Genomic DNA, 26,252 nt, shown 5'->3' on the forward strand with positions numbered 1-26,252 from the left:
GGAAGGGACCTCAGGAGGTCATATAGTCCAACCCCCTGCTCAAAGCAGGACCAATCCCCAACTAAATCATCCCAGCCAGGGCTTTGTCAAGCCTGACCTTAAAAACCTCTAAGGAAGGATATTCCACCACCTCCCTAGGTAACCCATTCCAGTGCTTCACCACCCTGCTAGTGAAAAAGTTTTTCCTAACATCCAACCTAAACCTCCGCCACTGCAACTTGAGACCATTACTCCTTGTTCTGTCATCTGCTACCACTGAGAACAGTCTAGATTCATCTTCTTTGGAACCCCCTTTCAGGTAGTTGAAAGCAGCTATCAAATCCCCCCTCATTCTTCTCTTCTGCACACTCAACAATCCCAGTTCCCTCAGCCTCTCCTCATAGGTCATGTGCTCCAGCCCCCTAATAATTTTTGTTGCCCTCCGCTGGACACTTTCCAATTTTTTCACATCCTTCTTGTAGTGTGGGGCCCAAAACTGGCACAGTACTACAGATGAGGCCTCACCAATGTTGAATAGAGGGGAATGATCACATCCCTGCTGGCAATGCCCCTACTTATACAGCCCAAAATGCCATTGGCCTTCTTGGCAACAAGGGCACACTGTTGACTCATATCCAGCTTCCGTAACCCCTAGGTCCTTTTCTGCAGAACTGCTGCCTAGCCATTCGGTCCCTAGTCTGTAGCAGTGGATGGGATTCTTCCGTCCTAAGTGCAGGACTAAGTGCAGGACCTCATCAGATTTCTTTTGGCACAATCCTCTAATTTGTCTAGGTCCCTCTGTATCCTATCCCTACCCTCCGGCTTATCTACACTCCTCCCAGTTTAGTGTCATCTGCAAACTTGCTGAGGATGCAGTCCATGCCATCCTCCAGATCATTAATGAAGATACTGAACAAAACTGGCCCGAGGATTGCCCCTTGGGGCACTCTGCTTGGTACGGCTGCCAACTAGACATGGAGCCATTGATCACTACCCGTTGAGCCCGATGATCTAGCCAGCTTTCTACCCACCTTATAGTCCATTCATCCAGCCCATACTTCATTAACTTGCTGGCAAGGGGAGCACCTGTGGGAGACCGTATCAAAAGCTTTGCTAAAGTCAAGGAATAACACATTCACTGCTTTCCCCTCATCCACAGAGCCAGTTATCTCGTCATAGAAGGCAATTAGGTTAGTCAGGCGTGACTTGCCCTTGGTGAATTCATGCTGACTGTTCCTGATCACTTTCCTCTCCTCTAAGTGCTTCAGAATTGATTCCTTGAGGACCTGCTTCATGATTTTTCCAGGGACTGACTGGTCTGTAGTTCCCCAGATCCTCCTCCTTCCTTTTTTAAAGATGGGCACTACGTTAGCCTTTTTCCAGTCATCCGGGATTTCCCCCAATCACCATGAGTTTTCAAAGATAATGGCCAATTGCTCTGCAATCACATCCACCAACTACTTTAGCACCCTCGGATGCAGCACATCCGGTCCCATGGACCTTTGCTCGTCCAGCTTTTCTAAATAGTCCCGAACCACTTCTTTCTCCACACAGGGCTGGTCACCTCCTCCCCACACCGTGCTGCCCAGTGCAGCAGTCTGGGAGCTAACCTTGTTCGTGAAGACAGAGGCAAAAAAAGCATTGAGTACATTAGCTTTTTTCACATCCTCTGTCACTAGGTTGCCTCCCTCATTCAGTAAGGGGCCCACATTTTCCTTGACTTTCTTCTTGTTGCTAACATACCTGAAGAAACCCTTCTTGTTACTCCTAACATCTCTTGCTAGCTGCAACTCCAAGTGTGATTTGGCCTTCCTCATTTCACTCGTGCACGCCTGAGCAATATTTTTATACTCCTCCCTGGTCATTTGTCCAATCTTCCACTTCTTGTAAGCTTCTTTTTTGTGTTTAAGATCAGCAAGGATTTCACTGTTAAGCCAAGCTGGTCGCCTGCCATATTTACTATTCTTTCTACACATTGGGATGGTTTGTTCCTGCAACCTCAATAAGGATTCTTTAAAATACAGCCAGCTCTCCTGGACTCCTTTCCCCCTCATGTTATTCTCCCAGGGGATCCTGCCCATCAGTTCCCTGAGGGAGTCGAAGTCTGCTTTTCTGAAGTCCAGGGTCTGTATTCTGCTGCTCTCCTTTCTTCCTTGTATCAGGATCCTGAACTCGACCATCTCATGGTCACTGCCTCCCAGGTTCCCATCCACTTTTGCTTCCCCTACTAATTCTTCCCGGTTTGTGAGCAGCAGGTCAAGAAGAGCTTTGCCCCGAGTTGGTTCCTCCAGCACTTGCACCAGGAAATTGTCCCCTACACTTTCCAAAATCTTCCTGGATTGTCTGTGCACTGCTGTATTGCTCTCCCAGAAGATATCAGGGTGATTGAAGTCTCCCATGAGAACCAGGACCTGTGATCTAGTAACTTCTGTTAGTTGCTGGAAGTCCACCTCATCCCCCTGGTCTGGTGGTCTATAGCAGACTCCCACCACAACATCACTCTTGTTTCTCACACTTCTAAACTTAATCCAGAGACACTCAGGTTTTTCTGCAGTTTCATACCGGAACTCTGAGCAGTCATACTGCTCTCTTACATACAATGCAACTCCCCCACCTTTTCTGCCCTGCCTGTCCTTCCTGAACAGTTTATATCCATACATGACAGTACTCCAGTCATGTGAGTTATCCTATCAAGTCTCTGTTACTCCAATCACATCATAATTCCTTGACTGTGCCAGGACTTCCTGTTCTCCCTGTTTGTTTCCCAAGCTTCTTGCATCTGAGCAATATGGTAGGCTGCAATCATTTACTGCATTCATTGGCAGTCTTTCTTTAGCTCACGTGGTAGCAGTCCATACTTTTATTGTTGAAGGTCCCAGGTTCAAACCATGCTTAGGGAAGTCATTGCAAAACTGGCCCCTAAATGGTGACTTGAATTCCTGTGAACTTCAGATATTTAGGTAGGAGGGAGGGAGAAATATGTAACATGCTTACAGTATGTGCTGTGGCCTCCTTTGGTGTCTGGTCCACATTGAAGATAAAAGTCTATACTAGACAAGCTAATAGAGTTAATCTTTTAGCTCAGTTGATAGAGGACCACATTTTTAGTGCTGAAATTCTGGATTAAAAGCAAATTGATGACTCATGCTGGGGGAGTTACATATAATACTTACTCATGAATTCAGGTGAATAGTAAAGTCAGTAGGTATCCTCCTGTGCGTAAGTCTTTGAAGGATTAGCCTCTTGTTTTCTACAGCTTTATTAAGTAAGATTCCTTATGGAAAAAGCAAAATTGTATTATGCTTTATATATTTGAAGTTCACTCAAGTATTCCTCAGGCGCACTGTGAAAATACTTGTTCTCAAGGGATTATCTCAGTACTGTATCTTTCTATTCAAATGATGGAATGGGATTAATTTAAAATTCCATCTGGCTTTTTGCTGGTCGAAACTCCCAGAAGCCATTCCTGCTGTTCTTGCCCCTGCGCTGATGTACGGAATCCAACATAATGTGACTATATCTTTATTGGGAGTTGTATTGCAAGGGGCCTACAATAAACTAGGACTGTAGGATAAAGGAATTATTTTTTTAAGCACAGAAGCTTTCTTACTATCCTCTTATATTCAGGTATATGGGCAATGGGCCAGATTCTGATCTTCATCACATCATTGTAGAGCTGGACTAATTTCACTGCAAGGTGACATAAGTCAGAATCTGGCCCTGTTTCTCTAATTATCGGTTGTAATAATCTCTGCCTAGATCTCTGTTGCTGTTTGTGTGTCTCTGTGCCCCTCTTACTTTTGATATCACAGCTATGACATCCATTTATTTACCTATAATGTCACAATTCCATTGCTCACCAATGAGCTGATTATGGAGCTGTAGCAACAGACTGAGAAAATGAGAGAAGAGAAAGAGAAGAGGAAAATAAGAGACCAATAATTATTTACTAAGGTTCGTCATCGAATAGTTTCAAAGAATAAAGATGACTAAGAAAATCAGAAGCAGCTGATGTATAATTCATGAAGAAGAAAATTTTGTCACAAAAATCATTTGCCAGCTATAATTACCACTGAGAAGCTGGCCACTTCACATAGTTACTGACTGAACTGGTAGTAATATTCAAATGGGCACAAATGATGAAAGCATCCACATTCTCAGCCTTGTGCTTGCTAGGAATGAAAATATTGTCTTTGTTGTTTGGAAAATTTCCTCATTACCAAGCATGTAGTAAATTTAGGGCATTCTGCTTTTGTTTCTAAATAACTGCACATTTTTGTTCTTTCCTGAACCTTGGTCAAGAGTTTTCTGTTCATGGCTGAATGAGCAGCAAATCTGAAAAATATATCCGTTATCTTTCCCACAATTTTAATGGTGAGGCTGTCATTCAGGTAACCATTGATGAGCAAGACCTGCACTTGTGTTCAGCAACAATAGTAGCCTGAAGTCAAACCACAGTAGCCAGATGCCAAGGGCCAAACCACAGTCAGAATTTTGAGAACAGAAAGTAGAATACATAGAGATGGATTTTGAAACACCGTTTTAAGTGAAGTTTTCATAGCAGTCAAAATGATGTAACCATTTAATAAACTGGAGATGCAGGATATCAGTTGCTCAAATGCTCAAGAATAAACCACAGAAACACTTATTTTCACAGTCGGGGAAACTGAAGCATGGAAGAGTTACAACTTGCCCAAGGTGATACAGCCAGCCACTACCAGGGTCAGATCTCCAACATCCCAGTCCTGTATGCTGACCACTTGGTCACGCCACTAGTATAATAATGATAATCTACTGTATTTTTCTGTTAAACGAGTATGTGATGTCCTTGTTCCTGACTGTAAACAATATCTATTAAAAAGCACAGTCTCAAGTCTCAGGTGACCATTTTCCTTATTTCTTACTAGAAGAGAGGAGTTACCAGAAGTAGCCCACAGTAGGAAGAGTACTTGCTGCTGTGAAATTACACATTCAAGTGTCCAAGCCCAAAACCACAATGTACTATTTGCTTTAGATAGTCATGTGATAATGTGTTTCTGTTGCAAGCTGTTAAAAATATAACAGCAATGCAGAAAATAAATGTTCGAACAAAGAGGAGCTTCCTTCTTAGTTCCTTCAGGGTGACAACTTTCTGAGAAGAACGAGAGCACATTTCAGGATTTGACCTCCTTTACCCAGATTTACAAGGACAAGTCACAGTATGCCTAAGTTTTTGGGAAATTAGTGGCATATTACAGTGTGCTAAAGGTCCTGGCAGGGTTATGACGTTTGACCAACAAGAAGCAATTATGCAAACCCCTCTATGCCTTGCTTGTCTGTTTCTCCCACAATCATCAATGCACTTTCTTCCCTACCTCTCCATAGAATGTCCTTCCTGAGCTAGTCTCGCCTGTACCCCAATGGCTACCACATATTAACCACATTTGTTTGTTTCATTAACTAAAACAACAAAGAATCAAAACACAAGCTTCCTTTCCTCATGCTGTGCACTAGACTTCAGGGAGTAAATTCTTAGCACCCATCCTTCTTCACCGGACTCCTGTTCTACCTGATGTGACCATGCAAACAGACCCTGAAGTCTTTACAGGATTGGGGCCTTAGTTTGTAAGCTGCTTGGGGCAAGATTGTGAGTACATTGTAATTAGTAGCTCTAAGATGATTAATACTGGGGAGGACACCCCACATCTTTGTCTGTATTGTGTAGTGCCTAGTGTGATGGCTGGCACTAAGACTGAACCAGAATTAAAAGCATGAGCTGCTATAATTTGAGCTAAAGAGCTCTGTAAGTAGTGGCTTCAACAGACTCACATCTGGTGTGGGTCAGGCAGAGAGGGGGACATATTTTGCAGTGACCAGTGGGTTACACTTGCTCACCTTTGGGTGCTATAAAATAATAATATCTAGAGCTGAGTAAAATATTTCCCAGTAAAAATCGAATGAAGCTAAATACATTAAATAACTTCTTCATGAACCAAGATCCATTTTAGACAATTAAAAAGAAAAACAATTAATTCTGGATTCTTAATAATAAAATGAATAGAGGCAATAATTATCTATAAATAACTCCTGCAGGGTGCATTGTAAATATTCTTTTTGTCTATAGAAAATATATTCTGAGAAACTTTTAGTATTCATGGGCTTTAAATGATTTTTTTTGTCATGTCAATTGATTTCTAAACAAGTCTAACTCGAAATAAGCTCTTAAAAGCTTTTCATTTTGGTTGATCAGATCGAAACCGCCACTGCTACCACTTCTGCTCTGTGGGACAGAGTGTGTTGATTTGTACAGGGACAAAAATGACTATCTCTTATCACCATAAGATACATGTGACCACCAGGACGGATACTGCAGCCAAGCAGGTGCAGCAGATTCCACGATGCGTTATCAGTAGCCACGTACTGTCCTGTTTCCAGGAACACTCTTGTGATTAAGGAGATAAGAGCCCGCCAGTAACTTCTCTTATGTGAAGGAGTCAGCAAAAGTGTCTTCATCAAAATAGCTCTGTAATTGCATTAGTTTCAAAGAAGCACAGCAGGAAATATAGATATAACTGTACATTATGTATTCTTTTCATCTTTGTGTCTGGTAAATTATATGGATTACAAAATGAATGTTACTAAATTAAGGCCACAATCCAGAAAGCACACACGTGAGCAGTACCATTGAACTTGATGAACCTGCTTACGTGCATAAAGCTACTCACGTGAGCATTAAAATTGAGCTAATACTACACAAACATCACACTAATGCACATAATTTGAACTCTTTTAACCTATGATGTGTCCAAAGTAGTGTTACAAGGCTTTGCATTTAAAACGGTTTAATATACATACTATCAGCACTGTTCTTTTTAACATACTCCCAGTGCTTTATCTTGTCCAATTTGAAACGACCAAATCAGTTTTAAAAAAATAATAATCTCTCTATCAAATACAAACAACCCCCCCAAACCAAAAACAATAAAAACCCTCACCCACTATCTTTCCTCAGCCAAATTTCAGTCTGAAGAAAATGAAAAATGACAATCTGATGAATGGAAGTTCAATTTGGAAGCTGAACAAAATAATTATCACAAATATACACTGATAATCTAAAGCAATGGTGATGATGACACAGCACTCATAGGGGCTTCCTTGTTCTTGATACTAATGTTGTTGTTATTGTCTTTTCTTTTTCCAGTATATATTTGAGGTGAACACTTTTGTTCTCTGTATGGCACTCCTGCTTTCTTTACCACCTCTTTTTTCTTTCCCAGTTTGAGTGCTGGAAATTATACTTAAAACTTCATATGGATGGCTCTACTACATTTTTAACTGCAAATAAATTATGTAACAAATTTAGCCCTTTTTTCCGTTTGTCATTTTAAAAACCAATCCTGATTTCTGCAGATGTAATTGTTATTTGTAAATATTCTCCAAAAAGACCAGATGGATAGTCATCAGCCTATAGATTGTTGGTGAACTGTTCATTTTTCCTATTAAGTATTTGTCACCTAAATTTCATGGTGTCATTTCTGCTCCCTGATTGCGTAAGAAACAATTTCAACAGGACAATGTTGACTGACCGATGATAAATAGAGACTACTTTAGCTGGCTGTACAAACAAACTTGTTAGCAAGTCAATGCTGCTATAGGTGCAAAGAATAGCTATTCCCTCAAAATACCTGAAAAGACTCTTTTGTGCAGGTGTTTTCAGATAGCAAATATAAGGGGTTTGAACCTGAGCAAACTGAGAACTGTTCAGAATTTGCAAAAACATTCAGACACTGGTTTTTGCAGCATTCAAATAGCTCAATTTCAGATATTAGGTGATGCACATTTTGCAACTTTGAATTTGTTTTACCTGCAGAAAAAGTCTCATTTAAGGCTTGGAAATATTCAGGTCGGGAGATAGCAGTGTAATTATAAAAGGCTGTATAATTTCATAAATAAATTCATGCTACTATAGTGTGACATCAACTAACAGATATTTTTGCTTAACTACGTGGCTAAAACAGTACTAGGGACAAATTCTGACCTCATTTAACCTCAAGAAACTCCAGTGAAATCATGGTAACTGAGGGCAGAATTTAACCGTTAGATTTTACAGTTAACTTTTACCCATACACATGAAATACTGCATTTGACAAGTCTATAATTAGTTTAAACTAAAACAAAGTACATTTCTATTATTAACAATATTGCAAAAAAGTCTCAATACCATGGCTGGAAAATCAGAGCCAAGTAACAATTTAGAGACAGTCAGTGCTATAAAGCTTATGACCTAGTTACCAAATGTACATACAAACAAACAAACTAGCCAGACAGAGAGATTCCCCTAGGAAAAATCATGATTTGCAAAAAATTTTGGGCCTCCAGCCAGCCAATAAAGATCATGGAATTAAAAATGTGTCTCTCCATGCCAGCTCATTATTCAGTGCCCTTTCTTTGCTAGCATACCAGGAGGCATCTATTTTGCACCCTTTCCAATAAATATAGCTGACTCTAAGGCTCTTGCTGTAAGGGAAGAATTTTGCTGAAACATCATTGCCAGAACTGAATATTTTGACATAACTTGTTTGACAACTCTTCAAAATGCCAAAGTTCTACCCATTCTTTTGTAACATTTGGGTGCAGTAGTTGTTCATCTCTGTCTGATCCCTATCATCTGTGATAATCTAGAAATGATTTCTAAGCTATAGTAATATATCTACGACCCTTTTGATAATCAATTCCAAATAGATTTTTTTCAGTAGTGTTTGAGGCCACTGATGATAAGTGTTGCTTGTTTTGAAGGACTTTGAACATGCAAAATTAATTATGGCCATTCATATTTCCTTTCTCCTGTTTGTTTTTTCCCCTGGGGCATGACACGTACCTCAGTATGTCCTTGTATTTGTTGCATTCTTCTGCAGTTCTCCAGTCTCCTGATTTGTCTGTAGTCAGCCACCATGAAGACCAGCAATGAAATTCCTAAATCAACCAAAGGGATTACTGTTGAACAATACAAGGTTGTGTGTCCTGGTACTTAAGTGAGCATGCTGTCTCAACAGTTCCTACTCTCAGCTCTGGCTAGCGTAAGGTCGGCTCCAAAGCCCAAAGAATTTCAGTTTTGTATATAAATACACATTATAATCATCCTCATTTTACAGACAGATGAACTGAACCAGAGAGATTAAGGGCAAATGTTTTCAGTAGTGACCATTGACTTTGCATGCCTCCATTTTTGGGTTCCCAACTTGACAAATTTTGGGCTTCATTTTCAGAGGTGCCATCCATTTTCAGCTGGAGCTATAAATTCTCAGCACCTCTGAAAATCAGGGCCTGTGTGTCTTCGATCTGTGCATACAAAATTAGCAGACACTTTTGAAAAAGTGAGCCTCAGTGACTTGCCACACAGCAATTAAACGGTATGACAGATTAGAGCTCAGGAGTTCCAGGCTTCCAAATCAATCCACCAGCCCATGCTGCCTCTCAAACAAATGTATTTGAACATCTAGGTAAAGCACTACAGAGAGGACTTTTTTTTTGTTTTATCCCTTATTTCAATCCACACTTACTCAAAGTGCATTACAATTGATTTACATGAAAACTAATCAGCAAGATAAATAATCTCCAATTAACTGTTGCTGTTTATTCAAGGAGTGACAGAGAGATTTTTATTCACCATTTTGTTTCAGACACAATGTCATGATGAGGCAGACAGAGACAATGAGACAGACGTGATACCAAGAAAGTAGCTAGCAATAACCATGTGAAAGTTCTCAGACAGTTTTGACTTATGCATGTGATGCCCTAGCAGCGCAGAGAGTGGAATGAGTGATACTAAATACAGAACAGCAGCTGATTCAAATCTGAATTCTGCTTAGCCAGAAATGGGGGGGGAGTAGACTAGTTACAAACTGGTGGATATCTTCACCTGTTAGATACACTTGTATGCGCTAGGATGTAAAAGGGATGGGGATGGTATAAGAATGTAGATGTGGTAGATGGATCGAGAGTGTAGTATGCAGTGGCATGCTATAAACACAGCAGGATTTTTTTAAATATAATAGCGATGTTTCAGTGTACTTAGCCCAGATCCTCCCTCACTGTTGAAAGTCTTGTGTAAGAGCAAAGTAGTGCTGGAAATGTATGTGATCTAGGCCATCCTGCCTAGGCACAGCAAGACGGTCCAGGGTGGGCATGGGAAGGCATGTTGGGCGCATTTTGTGCTTCATTAGAAAAGAGCAGCTCTTGCCCTTGAATATGCCCTGTAGCATGGCTGAGGCTCTGACTGGGGTCCCTTGTGGGCAGACAATGGGGTTGTGGTGCATGGGCATACTTGGAAGCTGGCCTGCTTTCCTGAGTGCTTTCTTGGGTGCTACATCGGAGTCCTTTCCTGATGCTGGCCAGCTGGGTTGGGAGTGAGTAGAGAGAGGGGTTCTTTGCTTTCTTCTCCTGAGGGTTTAACCTGCTAGTCCGTATGTTACGTCCTGCTCCGTGCCCGAGCTACTGAGACTGACTCTTCCACAGCTCCTAGTTACAGGACTTAGTCTTTTAGGTCAGGCTGTAGAGACTCAAGCTCTTAATAGTTCCGGAGCTATGACACAGGGCAGTAGATGGCCGCATAACACTACATGGTGTTTTTTCTATGCATTTAAGTAAAGCTGTTAATCTTAATTAAAACTTTCCACTAATTAGCCTGCTGGAGCATTGTTTGGCTAGCCTTGTTTAGGGGAGTCCAATGAACCTGTCGAGTCTGTGCACCTACAAGGACGGGTTAAGTTCTCATGACAGAGGATGTGTCGGATATTACATTGACACTTTAGCTTGGTGAAAAGGCCCAGAGGATGCAATCATAGTTTTCACACAGCCTAACACAGAAACAGCCAAAGATTGCCCAGCTAGCAAGATGTATATACAACTTACAATATTAAGCCTTCAATTGCATGTTTTTGTTCACTGTGTTGTGTCTTACTTGGACTGTGTAAAAGCTTCAGGTTCCTGTCTTCTTATATTTGTGTAAAATGTCTTGCATAGCTACTTTGCTATATAAAAATATTAATCATCATCCCCATCAATAATCAAAGAGGACAGCAGCTGCAGGTTGTACTTTGGCTGACCCTAGCCTAAGAGAACTGAAGTAAGGGAAATCAAATACTGATTCACTGCACTGCCCAGCAGCAGTATCTCAGCTCCTGTCTGAAATAACTTGCATACCTGCATATGCCAGAAAGGTCTCAGTAAATGTGTTTTCTGGCTCTGCACTTTCCTGTGGCTTGCATGCCATGGTATGTTGATGGTATGGCAAGATATGTACCCAGTGAAGGACCAGAAAGAAAAGTGGGACTAAAAGAACATGAAAGGAAAAGGCATTTGGGGCCAGGTGCTGGCCAAGGGTGGAGTCAGGGGGTGGTGGGGGGAAATGGGATTGAATATTTTAAGAGATTTTCAGCAGACATTCTGGCCATATAGCATGAGCACATCCCCATTCTCATGTGCCCAAGTAGTGCGGGACGCACTAACTTTTACAGAAGCAGAGCAGCCCAAAGAATCTTTTAACCATGCTGCGCCCTGTGATGCTGAAGTTTTCAGGATGACCCATTATGTGCTCTGGTTTCTTTGCTTGCTTCTAATATCCAGCTTTCTTTCCAGTTGTCATAGGGATCGTGGATATGCACATTTTCACATGTTCTTCCCCAGCTGAATTTTCCATACAAATCCCAATTTTACAGCTCTCTTGTGTTCTCCAATATGAGAAATTATGTTCCTGCCAGTTTGATCCATGTGAACATAAGCATAATCTGAGCCTGGAAGAGAATTAATAAATCCCTGAGCATGTTTCTTGGGAAGGAATTCTGGTGTGTTTTCAAGACTATGATGCAATTTCATTGATGGGATGAAAATAATTTTTCCCTTCGTCTACACCTTGGGTTACACATTAGCTACATTAGAACACATGAAGTATTACTAAGCACACCTAGAAAACAACAGTAATTTCCTTCTTCCTTTTCCCACCATTTCTAAATCCTTTGTGTTTTTTCCTTTCAGCTTTAAACAACATTTACAGGTTGCTTTATTTTAAGCCTAAATCAATCCATCATAGCTCTTTTATTGGCTACAAGCCTTCTTTCCTTCCTCCTGCTGCACTAAAAATAATATTTCTAGAAGCAGCCTTCCCTGTGATCATGTCAGCAGCAGCTGACTGAGCACCAACTGACTCAGCATAGTGGGATGAGTGCAGAATAGCACCTTTGCATTATTACCTGATAAGAATGCAGTAGCTCCATTAGAAACACTATTAATTAATTACTTGTTAAAATCCACATTATATTTTGACAACTGTGCAAGTAACACCTGCTCCACTACAAGTCCTGTTTAGCAATGAATAAGTACCCTAGCGAATGCTTTCAAAGTTTATCAAGTTTTCTCTTTCTTCCCCCTTCGCCATAGGTGCTGGAACTAGGGGAGCTGCCACACTCCCTGACTTGAAGTGGTTTCCATCATATACAGGGTTTACAGTTTGGTTCAATGGCTCTCAGCACCACCACTATACAAATAGTTCCATCACCCTTGTCCTCTACTGTTTTCACTTCCTCAGTACACCTTTGGTTTTCAATTCTTTAATAATAGAATCTAGATGTTCACTTTCCTGTTCAATTTCCATATTTGTTTTTATGATTCAGGTGCTCAATGGAACGTTTAATCTGGTATTTTATTTTATTTTGCATCTATCTTCATAACAGATAGCTCAGACTGCTGCCATAGGTTTCTTAAGGTCACTTCCCAAATGCTCTGGGGCTTTCAAGATCCAACATTCCATCTGCTTCTTAAAAGGGCAGCACACAGAATGGTTTTTTCCCTCAGCATTGATTTTTCTACAGTTTTGACTACTCCATAAAGATTTACGTAGAGAGGGAAGTGGCTATGTATGTTTGTTGTGGCTCATCACAATGTACAAAGAAAGAGCAGAACAGCAAGTCATGCTGAAGAAGCACGTAGTACAATAGTAGTATTTTGGAATATTCTGGAGATCCAAGAGGATGAACATGTTTATTGAACTCTGTATTGGTTACATTAGTATTAGAATGCAGTATTCAAACTGGAAAAATATGCCACTGCATAAAAACTGTGACATCCATTCCAGTGTGCAGCATTTTGTTGTTCCTTTCTTTGTTGTGTCCAGCTTTTGTTCTCTTTAATGTTCTTTTACTCTGGTCTGTGGAAGTAAGTCTCAATTAGAGGTGAGTCTGAGGGCTTGACTACACCTGGAGCCATATAGGAACAGCTAGTCCTGAATAATGCCATGTGTGGCTGCTGTTATTTTGGAACCCACAGGGTTAAGATAAATAGGAACGAGGCACTCTTATGCAATAAAAGTGTCCACAAATGAAGTTATTCAGGAATAGCTGTTCCTGAATAACTCCATGTGTAGATAAGCTGTTAGTTGCACAGTTAGTGTTTGGAATTGGATCTTGAACCTGGACTTCCCAAGTTTGGGGCCATTTGGATTATTTCTATATTTTGATTTGTTTTGCAGCTCTCCCAGGCTCGAGGATCTTTACCCAATTTAAAATCTACATTAATCAATACACTGTTTAAAACCTTCAGTACAATGATTCAATAAATGGACTGCCCACAATAACAGCAACACTAAATTACCCTATGCAAACCAGAATCATACCAGGACTTATCTATTCAGCTGTTGACTCCTTTTCTGGATATAATATTTTGGGGAGAGAGGTGGTCTGATCACAGGGCTGGAACCAGGAACCCGAGTGCTAATTCCAAGAGAAGCCTTCTGTGGCACTGGGCAAGTCACTAAAGGCTGTGTTACTTATTTGTTATCATTTATTGTTTGTAGTGAGGTAATGCCCAAATGAACCAATCAGGATCAGGGAGCTCCCCCAGCAGTAAAATGCAGGGGTTTTGTGATGTTAAGATACATATAAACAATTTTTACATTTGAACAGTGCTTTGAAAGTGAAATGAGCTGTAAAAAGGACTGTTTACATGCCAAGTTCCACCTGTTTAACTTAAAGTGTATTATTAAACTGATTTAGTTAAACTGGTGCAAACAGTTGTGTGAATTCTCTTATTTAGGTTTAAAGCAGGCTTATTTGGGTTTAGCTTAAATCAGTCAGGAACAGGTTAAAGGTAAACCATTTGAATAAGTCACTCAAACTGAACTAAGTGTGTCCACTAGGGGTTTGCGCTGATTTAATTAACTTAATGAAAGTTTGTGTGTAGATCAGGGTTAAGTATTATGTTAATGTTATTATAAGGGCCCAATTCTACAATGCCTGTTCATGTGCTGTCAATGGGAGATTTATTTGCATAAGGAAAGATAGAAAAGATAACTTCTAATGAGAACAAACTTTCATTATTTACACAGCTTTTTTTATCCACAAGGCTGGAGTTAAAATGGAAACTAAAAACCATAAAAGGAAAAGAAAAAGGCCTGTGCATGATGCAACAAATCTCAGCAGCTTGCATACCTCAGAGAAGTTACCTGGCCTTACCTCAGAGGTCATTTGAGTTAAAATATGCAGACGAGAATTTAAATGGAGATAACAGTCCTAAAAACTGAGAAACAAAGAATCCTCTCTATTGGATTCCCTATACAGCTTTATATGCTGGGTGAACACTGCATTTAAAAATGTTCACAATATTTGTTTTTATTTTAAAACAAATTTCCTGTTGACAATGTTCATGCTCTTTTTGTATTTACGTTCCTTCAATATTCTAGTGAATTAGGGGGTTTTTTGGCATGGCTACTCATGGAAAAACATGGTTGAATGTTTGATTATTGCCAGAAAGCAAATTTCAAGTCATGTAAGTAACCAATGATAGTGTGAATTTTGAATCTGAGATTGTGAATTTTCTTTAGTTACATAAATCATCCAGCATAAGCTTTCGTGAGCTACAGCTCACTTCATCGGATGCATTCAGGGGAAAATATAGTGGGGTGATTTTATGTACACGGAGAACGTGAAACACCCATTGTTTCATGTTCTCTGTGTACATAAAATCTCCCCACTATATTTTCCCCTGAATGCATCCAATGAAGTGAGCTGTAGCTCACGGAAGCTTATACTCTAATAAATTTGTTAGTCTCTAAGGTGCCACAAGTACTCCTTTTCTTTTTACGGATACAGACTAACATGGCTGCTACTCTGAAATAAATCATCCAATGAGGCAACAGAAACAACACCTCATGACTGAGGTTAATCATCACCACAGCATAACTGATAACTGTAGAATATTTTCAGTGAATTCTTTATGAGAAATCTACAGAGCAAGAACTATTTGCTGAAGAAATTCACAAATAATCTGAATAATGAGTAAATCTGAATAATGCCTAAATTAGAGAAATTTGCAATTGGTTTATGAACAGAGATGAGCTTGTGACAAATGATTTAAGCCTATTTAACCGTTCCAACAGTTTCTATTCATAATGGGCCAGATTCAGATTTCATTTAAATAGCAATAAAGGTAGTCAAGTTTTACCCACTTAAATCAAGTTTGAATTTAGTGTAACTGTTGTAAGGGTCTGATCCAAAGCCTACTGAAATCAATGGGAACTTGTCCACTGATTTCAATAGGCATTGGATCAAGCCCTAACTGCATTTTGAATGTAGAAATGAAGAATTTGTCAGGTAAAGATTAGTACTAAATCATAAAGTTAATTTGCCCAGCTGTCTCAAAGCTGAAATCAGCAAATCTAATTTCCTGTGAAGGCTTTCACTATTGTTTACAGATGTACCGTAAAGCACATATAGATGTACAACTGGAGAGTTATCCGGCCTCAAAACACTGTTGATTGTTTGGCTCAGGAGCATAATAAAAGTGTCAGCCAAACTCTACCGCTGGACAAAAAATCATCTGTACTCTATGACAGGGGCTTGTCAGTGATTTGCAGTGTGAACTCCTGGGGGCCTAATAATCATAAAATAGCTGGATTTTTTTTCACAGCTATTAGGAGACAAAAATGGGATGTATTTTAGTGCTGGTAATCACAATAATATTATACATGTTTAAGACATCTCCTGACTCCATTGCTGTCTGGACGCACAGCCCAACCACAGCTCTCCAGCCCAGCCCTGCCTCTGTGCTCATAGAACCTGGAGCGAATCCCACAGATACTGGTCCTCCTCTCCCACCATCATCATCACCACCACCATTGTCCCTCCCGTCCTGCCCCCAGCATGTAAGGCTGTCGATGCTCTGAGCTAGGGCTGAGATTCCCCTGCTCGTGTCCACATATCACATTAGATCTCCTAGAGCCTGTGCGAGCATAATAGCCGTGGTAACATAGGTAGCAGCAGCAGAGCTGTGGCTGAGCCATGCCGAGTACAAACCTGCCTGAAACTGGTGGGTCTGTACCTGGCATGGCCCAGCTATTCCTCTGCTGCTGCTACTGTGCTACACTAGCTCCATGACTATGTGTACCCAAGCGGGGGAGCTAGCTCACCCCTAGCTAGCTCATAGTGTAGACACAGCACATAACGGAGGGGAGTGGGGGGAAGGATGTCAAGAGGAGGTAGAGTCCCCCAGTGTCCATATTTAGGGGGCAGGCTCTCCCGAGCTGACTGATGGAGCCATGTGAATAACCAATCTTTTACTTCCGTGGCAGTTCTGGAAAATAAAAAAAACACCCCATTGTTTGGGGTCAAACAATATGTTTTGTGTGAGCCTGAAACAAAATGCTCTGTTTCAGTTTCATGCTTTTTTTAACCATTTAAAATAAAATTGAAGGAAGTTTTGAAAGAAAAAGTTGTTTTGAACTGAAAAATTGAACGATTTCAGTTCAAAAATGTCAAATTGAACCATTTTGATTTTTTTTTCCACAATTTTTTTAGTTTATTTTAAACTGAAATAATTCAGTGAAATCAACATGGATTTGCAAAATGTTTCAGTCAACCTAAATCTACATTTTTAATCATCATCATCATAAAAAAAAAGTTTCAACCCAAATATTTCACCCAATCCTACTGATAAGAAAACCATGATTGCGGTCAGTGTCCTCCTAATCTACTCGGCACTGGAGTTGTCAGGAAGGTTGGGGACCCACTGGGCCAAAGACTCCCCTCTCTAAGGAAAAGGTACTGGAGGAGAGGTCAGCCTACACCTACAATTATTGGGAATGGACTACATCCACCCTTACTAAATTGGCCTTCAACATCGGTTCTCCACTTGTAAGGTAACTCCCTTCTCTTCATGTACCAATATATATTTATGCCTGTACCTGTAATTTTCACTCCATGCATCTGAAGAAGTGGTTTTCTTACCCACGAAAGCTTATGCCCAAATAAATCTGTCAGTGCCACTGGACTCCTCGTTGTTTTTGTGAATACAGACTAACATGGCTACCACTCTGATACCTATTGATTCACTCCATCTCCTGCACAATCATCGTGCTCAGGACTGGTCAGACTGGAGTGGAGCCCCCAGCCACTTGGATATTATGATACTGGGCACCAATATAAGAACCTACCTAAACACACTGAGAGCAAGGGGCCTCTGCACTCCTGCAGATTGGGCCTCTTTGAATGTTATCAGATTTCTGATAGTTTAAAACAACAAATGAGTCTCATTGTTCCAATATGCCCTTAGATTCCTATCTGCTGTGTTTGAGTCCCTAAATCTAGAGCACTAGAAGAATCTCGTAAGTCTAACCCCTCAGTATTTGTTTACATGAACTCAGCAGTTCATTGGTAATATCAAAGAAAGCACTGTGTGGTCGAATGCTTGCATTCTTAGTGGCCAGAGTATGTGGGGTCTATGTAGTGCTTTAATTTTTGTCTTTATTATTATTTAGATTGCAGTAGCCACCTACATTACTTTAAAGGTCAAATTTTCAAAAGCAACCAAGTGACTTAGAAGCCTAAAATTCCATTTTCAAAAATGACTTAGGGGCACGCATGAGCTCAAGTGTTTTTCAAACACACATGAAGGTTGGTTGACACCAGGAACTTATGTTGGTATAATTCCCTGGCTCAGGGGTGTGGGAAATCCATGCTCCTGAGTGACGTAGATACACTGACCTAACGCCTGGTATAGACAGCGCTGTTAACGGGGAGCTTCTGGGGGAAGTGGATTACCTACGCCAATGGGAGAAGCCTGCCCGTCAGCTTCACTGATGCGCTACAGCAGCACAGCTGCACCGCTGTGAGTGTAGAAAAGCCCGAAGACTTTGCTGCCCTGAGCAGTGTAAACACATATAATGAATATTCATCAATAATGTACCTGCCACAGTATAAGATACAAAATACAGAAAGTTTCTGGCCTGCAGAATGTGACCCAAGCAAGACAGACACACAGTGTAGACAGGAGGCGTTAGGAAGCCCAAAGGAAGGAATCCCTAGGATGGCTTATTTATTATAGCCTGCTGTGTATTTATTTTCTCCCTCTTTATGCCTCTGAGCACTGTGGCATCTCAGCACTGCTCAAAAGCAAAACACCCCCCATCCCTCCAAAAAGTGACAATGACATCAATGATAACAATAACACTACTTAGATTATAGTTATCTTCAGTTACACACATTAACTAATGATGCCTCGCAATATCCGTGTGTGTTGGAGCCCTTTAAATCCTCATTTTTTCCTTTGACCAGGCAGCTTAGGGGGTGAGACAAATACCTTCAAAGAGGCAGAGCCCCAGAGATGTCAGCTGTGATTCATTAATGTTGTATGTACAGAGGCATAATCAAGCTGAGGAGAGTGGGGTGAGTTTCCACAAGAGCAACCGCACTAAAATGAGACTCCTTGTTGAAATAGCCAAACTCCCTGTGCAGATTGCTGCTATATTTTAGAATATCAGCAGTGCCTGGGGCATCCAGGCAAGCCCCATCCGCCACCTCTTTCGCTTCAATTTAGCCACAGCTCTGGAGGTTTAACTGTGCATTCTTTTCAAAAGACAAGTTTACCTTTCCTTTGCCAATGCTGCACATACTATAGGTACATTGCTCCCTACAAAGAGGGGTCTCAGTTAAGGAGAGATGTTAATGGGGAAAGATATATTCCCTTTTACAGAACTAATCTGGATGGGTTTCAGGTGCTTAGAAATAAATCAGACACTTTGGTGCAGGGGAAATTTAGGCTCAGTAATAAGTAAATTTAAATTTAGTTGCTTCTTTAAAAAAAATTATGGATGGATTTCTAAACAGAGCAGGAAAGACACAGCCTGCATGACTTGCTTTGGCTGAAGGAATGAGGCACAAAGTTTATTAGTAGACCGATAATGTGCCCATTTCTTTATCTGCAAATGTTGAACTTATTTGGTATGCATTGCTGGATCTGTTGGGAGTCTAGTCAAAGATTCCCATCTAGTGCTAATTGCACACGCTATTCTTGATGATGTTCCCAGTGGCTGGGAAGTCCATCCTGGATAGGGCACAAAGTCCATGATAGAGCAAAAAATATAGCAATAGGAACCTGCGTATAGGTTAATGTACAGAGCCATGCCAATGCCATTGCTTGGTTTACACCCAGCTCTAGGGCTGTGCTTCGCCCAATTTTTGTTTTGCACAAGTTTCATTACATTCAAACTGGCAGGCTCGTTTTGTGTGGGTTTGAGGTTCATACCTATTGGCCTTTGCTTGGGGTTCAGATTAATGTGAACTCAAAAGCTTGCAGCTAATCTCAGAGTGAACCCAGAAGCAGCTCACTTGGGGTTGGATCCAAAGGTCATTGAAGTCAATGGAAAGACTCCATTGATTTCAGTGGCCTTGAGATCGGGCCCTTCTGTAAATAACACCAGTGACATTTGCCTAGGGTGACCAGATGTCCCATTTTTAAAGGGACAGTCCCTTTTTTGGGGGACTTTTTCTTATATAGGCGCCTATTATCCCCTCCCTCCCCCGTCCTGTTTTTTTACAGTTTCTATCTGATCACCCTACTTTTGCCTCACTTGTGCCCTCTAAATAGATTCCCCATATAGTTGAAGACAGGTGTCAAGGTTCTTCCTTCACATACTTTAGGGTAACTTCATGGGTCCCGAAGGCTTGCAACACTGAGCCTCCCTCTCCTATTAACTTTGCAGTGACCAGCAGGCCAGGCTTTGCCATCTTTCATCCTGGGTGCAGCCATGTAAGAAACAACCATATTGAAACACAGCAGGCAAACTGAGCACTCGCCCTGCCAGACGGGCAGCAGGGGAAAGGATTTAGGCTCCTGAGGTACAATCCCTCCAGTATTAAACATCTGACGTACAGGAGTGCTGGTAAGAGATTGCACTTCATTTACTGGCCCCATCACCTTAGGGTCACAGAGGTTAGTAACCCTGTTATGTGACACTGACTCCAGTGGCTATTGTCACGCCTCCCCTGGGATGTGCAGCTCTGCACCAGCACAGTGCGGGCCTGTGGTTAAATGCTGCAATCTGGCCGTATGTATGTAATACTCTGCACTTTAGGTATGTGGTACAGTAACTTGAGCAATCTAAATAATGGGCATTTAGTCATATAGCCTTGCAAATTAGGATCACACTTTAATGCAGTTATTCATTGTCTCCTGTGTCTTAAAAATATACTAAATCTATCACTGGAGTGCAGTGTTTCCAAACTCCCAGAGTTGAGGGAAATTTTGCATTGGGTAAGAAAAGTTTCTTTGCACCCAGGGACATTTCAAAAGAGTGTTTTGTGTGTAGAATTTTTATTTAATGTAAGGATAGACTGTGAAATATGCATGCTACATTAAATGCATGGTGCCAGGATCATTTTAGTGAAAAATCTCACATTTGCAAATAACTAATTTAGTTCTTTGTCTCTTATAACAAACTTTTTTTTTCCCCCTGCATGCATTCTTATCTTTGAGTGAGTATACTGATCGTATTTCATTGCTTTGGGCTGATAGGAAACTGAAGGAAACTGTGCTTACAGATTTGCTGCTAGATGTTTTTTAAAATTACAGTTGTATTTAACCAAATATTCAAAAAGCAGAGTAAATATTTCTGAGGAATCATTGTCAGTTGAATATGAGGCGTTAATGTTTGTTGGCTTGCTCCTCTGTGATCTGCAAAGAAGGTTAGGAAATATCTTAGGTCTCATCTTTCCTGTTATGATAAATAACTGATCTGTGGTCAGAGCCGTAAAGTTCATAACCTACCCAGAAAAACTTAGGAACAAACCACTTCTTACCACTGCTGCTGCAACATTATGTAAAGTGGAAAACCTATTTTCCTGGGGAGGGGTGCTGCTGAAAGATGATTTCACAAAAAGAGGAAGCTCCTGCTGTTTATCCTGCTTGATCCAAAAGTGCAACATTTCCTGTGGCCAGATCTGCAGTAAAATCAAAGGGGGTAGCCATTTTCTGTGGTCTATTGCTTCCTACAACATATGCATGTGAGAGAGGAAGAAAATTACCATTTATTATAAAACCACCCCTAGTCCTCCTTATCTGATTAATCAATTAAAAACAATGATACATTGATAATAACACCACAATGTCCAACTCATTATCTGCTTTTCACATCTGTCTAGATGAAATGTATCAGTAAAACTCCTGCAAACATAGGGAATAGTTTGTTGACAAAATCTATGCTTGCAGGAGGTCATTCAAATGTTCGATTGTGCAAAGCAGATAAATCTTGGGTTTTAGAGAATCAGCATGATTGTTTCAGAGCAATCTAAAAATTAAGACCCTGTTAATAATCAACACTTAAAGCCCAATCCTGCCATCCTCCTGGCACAAGCAAAACTTCTACTGAACTCATTGGGAATTTTGCATACACAAAGACTGTGTTAACTTCTTTTTGTGTGGGTTTAATTTTCATGGAAAGCTATGGGCAACCTTATAAAAATATAGATAGATCAACTTTAGGATCAGGACTTATGGTAAATGCAGACAGACACAAATGAAAACAGATTGACTTTTCACTGAGTGATAGATAGCCTATTAGCTTTTATTAAGTATTCACAAGCAATTTAAGCAAGCAAGGTGTGTGCCTGACAGTAGTTGCATTGTTTGAGATCAAGGGTCAGTGCACTGATTAATGCACACAACATTCACCAGCCTGGGAGTGCACAAATTCCTCCTCCAAAATACTTGAGGGACTTCATTTAGCTGTATAAAAATATTTTCCAGTTACTTAGGCACATCCAGACTGTGGTAGGTGAGTAAGAAGGGCATTTTGGTTTCAGTAGTATATATATAATGTTACATAAAACTGCATTGAATTAACATTATTAAAGTTGCAAAATCAAGCTCTTAAGAGCTAGGAAATGCCAGAATTAAGGTTCTCTGTGCAACTCTTAATTCAGCATTCCTTGTGTGTACGCATTACGATAGTCTTTAGTTACAAGATCACATACTGTTTTTCCACAGAGCCCTCATTCAGGGCACAGGATGGACAGTGCTTACTTAATGAGCAGCTAGTCAGTATTTTGTCTTATCCTCATTATTCAATGTATGGTTCTAGGCCTTATTTACTGCACACTAGTCAAACCGTGCTCTGAAGACGGAATTATTAATTTCCCCATGGGTGTTTCTATGGCACGCATCTCTACAGCCGCTGAGAGGTTCATAAATGTGAATGAATTTATTTTTGCAACATCCCTGTGAGATGAGAGTTTGGCACTGCCCCCATTTTGCTTTTGGGGTGCTGAGGCACAGAGAAACTAAGATCCGAACCATCCACTAATTTTGGGTGCCCATCTGAGACACTGAAGACCTGATTTTTCAGAGTACTTGGCATCACATAGTACTCTATATATTAAAGCACAGCTCCTAGTGATGTCAGCTGCAGCTGCAAGTTGTCAGCACCTGAGTTTTAAGTCAGGTACCCCAAAAATGAAGAATAAACTGTTAGTGACCAACTATGCCAAGCTGGGTTTAAGTGACTTGCTTGGCATCACATAGGAACTCTGTGGAAGAGGCAGGGATAGAATCATATCTTCCAGGGCAGCATTCAACTGCCTTAATTCTGAGTCCATCCTTTATCTTTCTGCATTCCCTTGCCTCATTCACAACACACCTTCCCACTTTTGCAACAAATGGGACAGGAGTCCTACAGACAGCACTCTTCTACACTACTCAATCCTGATTCAGCCCCAGAGTAGATCCATCCTGTGCACTGTATGAGACAGAAATAGTACATAATTAAAGGCTGTACCATAATGCATATGCACAAAGGGGCCAAATTAAGGTTGCACAGGCAACTTTAATCCTGGCATTTCCTAATTTTTGCATGCTTGACTTTGCAACTTTAATAATATTATTTTAATGTTGGGTTTTTGGGTGTAATTTTGTAGGTTATTAAAAAAGCAAAATGAAAAACAGAAATTCTATCATAGGGGATCATAGTGACATCCATGTGGTTCACCAGCAGGGTTGCAACCTTTAGATCATTAGCACAGACCTCTGCCACTTGAGCTAATGGAGTAACTGATATTACTGGTATATGGATAAGCATGACCTCCAACCTATTCCTGTCCTGGTCATCTCTCTTTTCCACCCCTAGCGCCTCATCTCAGTCCAATTCCGCTCACCTAGTCAGTCCCCATATCCACTCCTCAGACTTCTCATCCCAGTCCCAGTCTCTTTACCCAGCCATTCCTAATTCCTTCCTCCTAGCTCTTTGTCCCCCATCTCTTTACCCAGCCAGTCACAGTTCCCCCATCCGGCTCCTTATCCAATCTCTGTCAATCTCCCACCCTTGCTTTCATTCACCCCCACCCTCCATTTCCTATTCCCACACTGGTCCCAATCCCAGTCTCTCTCCCAGTCTCCTCATCCAATTTCAGTATCAACCCCCTGACTCCTGATCCCAATTTCTGTGTTCAGCCAGTCCCAGTTCTTCCCCTGTCTCCCAGATCCTCATCAGATCTGTCTCCCTGCTTCCTCCCCTCCTTCCTCTCCCCGACAGGTTCTCAGTCCCAAGCTCCTCCCCTTCCAGCTCCTCCTCCGATCTCAGTCCTCCCACACCTACTGGCTTCCACTCTTTCCTCCCCAGCTGCCATTCCCAATCTCCTTGCCCAGTCAGTCACAGTTTTGCCCCATGTGTTATATTTGTGACAATTCCCACCTGTACTAAGCATTTTTTTCAAGATACAAAAATAGAAAGTGCTGTCTAATCTATTGCAAAACTATATCAGTAGATCCCTACAATGCCGTATGCTGCTCACCAATAGAACAAGCCATACACAATGAAATATATGGGAGCAGAGTTGTCTTTCTTCTTTGTTTAATACTATGAGTTGGAATCAAGTCTGGCATGAATTAATAGTTATCATAAAAAGTTTATATCTGCCCACAGTTACATGCCTGGGGTAGTACAGTTTGCTGCCCTATTCTGAAAGCAGAGAAATAACTTGGATATTGTGTGACTGGCCCTTGCTGTACAGCCAAATTATATACAAAATCAGGTGCCAACCAACATCCTTGATAACAAAAAAATGCTCCTATTTGGCTGTGAAAACTTTTCAAGAAAAGAGGAGTGCGGTCTAATGGTTAGCGCAGGAGGCTTGGGAATGAGGACTCCTGGGTTCTGTTTCTGCCCCTGATTTGCTGTGCGACATTGAGCAAATGCCTTAGTGAAATAGGGGTAGAGATCCTACCTGTCATCCAGGGACATGTGAGACTTAACGAATCAGGGCTAGTCTACACTAGAGGTGCTACCTTAGTGCAGCTGCGCCACTGTAGCGTGTCTGGTGAAGCAATGATGGTGGCAGAAGCTCTCCTACCAACATAGCGCTGTCCACATTGGCTCTTACGTCGGTCTAAGTTATGTCACTCGGAGGTGGCTTATTCTACACTCCACCAAAGTAAGTGGTAGTGTAGACCCGGCCCTAGGGTTTGTCAAAGCTGGTTCAGTCAGTGCCACAGAACATGCAGCCACAGGAGCTCTTAAAGGCTGGGGGCTTGATCCAAGGCAGACAGGTTGAAAGGCTAGGGAGATGTAATATCTATGCCAGTGCCATGTGATGTACAACATGATGTATATAGTGATTATAATAATGTTAGCCCACTGAGAATGGATCTTCTTGTTAAATTCAGGGAGAGAGGCACATCACCATTTTTTACTCTCTTCTTTCTGTTTAACAGGAAACCTCTGTCCGTTGCCGGAACTCCTTCCATAGACACATACTCAGCAGTTCTGGAAACATCCCCTTGAACGATCCCGTGGTCTGACTCTCCAACCACTCACTGCCACCTGGCACGGTAAAGGAATTTGACTCAGGTAGGTAGGGAAAAAGGTTGCATAACCAGGGTTTGATTGTCAGTATCCAAATACGTATGGAAATGCCTACTTCTTTTGCACACACACACACACAGCTAGTTGCCTGCTTGCAAATGAAAAGTGCATCCCAGTCTAGGCACAAATCCATGACCACTGTGATTATATGAATACTTTTCATGCCTATCTGGTCATTCATTTGCCAGAGCAGCAGTTTCTCTATCTGATGCTTTATCTAGCATTGCTCCCTGGCTGTTAGGGGAGAATAATCCAGAAAAATTGCTTGAAAACTGAATTTGAAGATGAACTTAGTGTGCAAATCATTCCTTGAGAGCAAACAGTGCATACAATTTTGTTTATTTGTAAGTTACAGAGTATGAAAAATTATGTAATATGTTTTTATAATCTACACTAGCCGTTATGCCAATCGATCCAATCCAAATCCAAATAATCTGTGAAGGAATCTAAAGTCTGATTATTTCTACTCTCTTTTGCTCTCGATGTTCTTGCTGCAGAAAAATGCTTATAATGGCAATTTTGTGTTACCTATTTTACACTACTTAGATTATCAGTTGGAAATTAGTCAGAGATTAGGAAACATTACGAGGTTATCAAAAAAACTGGCATGTTAAGACAAAATCAGTTAATCTTTAGCCTCTCTTAGAGAGAGGAAATGTAATTGCACCATTGGACTGTGTTTTACAGTCATTATCACTTAAAAAGCCCTTCAGATAATTCTATAATTAGCAAGGGACATGTAACAGAGGAAAAAATCTGACACTGAAGGAGCTCTCTCAATGGTTTCATCCAAGAATGGGATTTAGTAGATACACCAGTGCAATCTAGTGAAACAAAACTCCACTGAGAGACACAAACCAGAGTTTATTGATATCTTAGAGCAAGAGACACCTGGGCCTTGACTGATTGGCAAGACTCACACAGCTGCTTGTGCTCATCTCTAAATAACTGAAACCCGAGCAAACTGTAGTCACAAAACGGTAAACAAGTGTTCATGCTAATCAAACAACAGAACGCAGTTGCTAAGAATAGCTTTCATCCCAATTATTTTTTCAGTCAGGTTCACTTAATTAAAACCTACACACTTTTTTGCATATGTTTATGTTTACACCCTACC

At 40.9% G+C, this 26,252-nt stretch overlaps 1 long non-coding RNA gene across 1 annotated transcript in view; it reads left to right on the plus strand.

The window, feature by feature from the left end:
• The window catches only part of LOC114019234, a 168,137-nt gene that overhangs the window by 121,326 nt on the left and 20,559 nt on the right, over positions 1 to 26,252 (plus strand). The window contains exon 3 of the long non-coding RNA XR_006285246.1: positions 24,985 to 25,120. This is a non-coding gene — a long non-coding RNA (uncharacterized LOC114019234). The remainder of the gene's footprint in view (positions 1 to 24,984; positions 25,121 to 26,252) is intronic.

The sequence above is a fragment of the Chelonia mydas genome, chromosome 12, assembly GCF_015237465.2.
Source record: "Chelonia mydas isolate rCheMyd1 chromosome 12, rCheMyd1.pri.v2, whole genome shotgun sequence".
Lineage (NCBI taxonomy): Eukaryota > Metazoa > Chordata > Testudines > Cheloniidae > Chelonia > Chelonia mydas.